The following is a 2,654-nucleotide window of genomic DNA, read 5'->3' on the forward strand; positions in this document are numbered from 1 at the left end:
GAAATGATAAACTAGGTATAGGATCATAATAAAATACAATTGTTAGAAAATCCATGTAAACATTTAAATTATTAATTATGTATTAATTATGTACATTCTTATAACGTATCTACTATACAGTGTGACAGTATAAATGAAAAAAAAAAAAAATTAAATATGTCCATTTATGTTCAATTATTACCTAATAATCGTTAGGGATCAAAATATGTATATCGGTTACTAGGCATTTTTTTAATGCTCAAAATTTTAAAAAACGCAAAATATATAGATCAATAAAAAAATTGTTATAGGTATACAAATAGTATATATTATATTAAATTATAATAACTAAAAAATATAAAATGTATCAAAAAAGGATAAAGGATTGCTGAATTAAAAACTTAAAAATTTACCCATAGACCATAAATCATTTCATATTAGAAGTTCAAAAGTAATGAACATATAAAAATTAAAGGCACACATTTTTTTATAAGCATTTTAAATTTAAATTTTGACAAAATCCATCATAATCGCGAACATCATCAAATTATTTTGTATTTAAAAATGTATAATACAATGTTCAATTTTTATAGTTAAGAACATAAGTTTAAAACAAGGTTAAAATATTTATAAATATAAGTTATACCTATATAACTATTGAAAATAATAGGTAATAACTTGGCAACAAAAAACAGCGGTAAAACAGAAATATTTACACAACACCAGTTTTGAATTAAATTTATTTTGATGTTTTTCAGTTTTTGTTGTGATTAAAAATGATTAGGTAATCTTTACGAGTTAAAATCTTAATAAAATACTTAAAGTATCTACATTTTATATAGATCTGATATTATAATGTCTAAAATATTTTACATTTTGGAGAGTCTGCATAGTACCTACCTACCTAATAAGTTATGATTATAGCAAAATTACATTAAAAATACAATATCTAGGACGTCATCAAATATGTATGTGATTTTTATTAATTATTAGATTTACCGAATTCGTTACCAAATGTATTCATTTATTTTTCCATTATTTAGTTATGTTGTGTTACTTTTGTATATATTATGATTTTTTTTTCCTTTTTTTTTTATTATGTTTGTGTTTTTATAAAAAAAAATTATATTATATTAGCACTATTATTATTGGCGTATTATAAAACCGGACTCGACAAGAATAATAATATGATTTCTAATATTTGCTACGATAACCATAGGTGGTCTTAGGATTTGAAATTTGAAAGGAATTTAGTCTCTTATATATTTTAAAAATAATTTAACGAGCCCATGGTTGATGGACCTTTCACTGATAAATTATTTATCTAAAAACTATTTTTGAATAAATCTGGCTTATCAAATCTATCCTAAGTGCACCCAGAGATGGGCAAAATCAGTAAAAAATTGATTTTTAAAATCAAAATCCAAAATCACCGTAAAATTGATTTTGAAAATCAAAAAATCAAATCTTTTACAAAATGATTTTTAAAATCAAAGTTCAAAATCATCAAAACTATTGATTTTAAAATCAAAATCAAAATCATTACCTAAAAGATTTAATTAGCTTATAATTTGTTAAACCAGTTTTGATTTATGAAATAAAATAAATACATTTTTATTATTGATCTGTCGATTTCAACATAGGCTTAACTGCTTAAGTATATATATATTATATATATATCAAAATCCAGTATCCTATACAGTATACGGTATACCATGGTCCATGGTCATATGTAAGCCATGTTTCTATGCAGCTAAATTCCAGTGATCGATGGTTTCGAAAGTCTCATAAATGCCATGCCATCAGAATGTAAAACCATCGAGGGGGTACATAATAGTTGAGTAACTTATAAACTCACGAGAGGTCAAGTATTTACGTGTGCTCTCAGCATAACGATCTATCGTTATCGTGTTCGTTATCGTTATTCGACTGTTCTTTCTTTAAAATGATCTAATAAAACAAAAGTATAATAATGACTTATGTTAGCCACACCTAAATCACTACGAGGTTTAAGAAGACCAACATTTTAAAGTACTTTAGCTCAAACATTAAAATTTAAGTTACATAATAATACATTATTTGTATACAGGAGCAGTGTTGTCCCAATACCTGACCAACAGTTACAATCTTAATAGGGCTTCAAATTATTTGAGCTTACAATTTACTGATAACTTAATACGTATGATAATTGATGGCATCAAATTGTATTATAATGAAATAATAATAAATAATATTTTTTCTGTATATATTATGTAAAAATTAGTTGTATATTACTATATTAGTTTGTGCTCAAAATCATTGAATTGATTTTTAAAAATCAAAATCAAAATCGTTAAAAAAATATTTTAAAAATCAAAAATCAAAATCTTGTCAAAAATGATTTTGAAAATCAAAAATCATGATTTTGATTTTGATTTTTGATTTTAAAAATCGTTTGATTTGAAATCATGCCCGTCTCTGAGTGCACCTATAATTGTATAATTAATTTTAATTAATGCAATCTAAACTACGACCTGCAGCCACATCTTAATCGGTTGACTGAATATCACTTCACGCGTGAAACTTAACACGGTAAGTACCTACTGTGTTGGCAGCTATTTTAAGTCAAGGAAAAATAATTCAATTAATTTTAAACATTACTTTAATTTAAACACTAAAAAAAGTTAAATTCTTAT

The sequence above is a fragment of the Acyrthosiphon pisum genome, chromosome A2 (assembly GCF_005508785.2).
Source record: "Acyrthosiphon pisum isolate AL4f chromosome A2, pea_aphid_22Mar2018_4r6ur, whole genome shotgun sequence".
Taxonomy (NCBI): Eukaryota; Metazoa; Arthropoda; class Insecta; order Hemiptera; family Aphididae; genus Acyrthosiphon; species Acyrthosiphon pisum.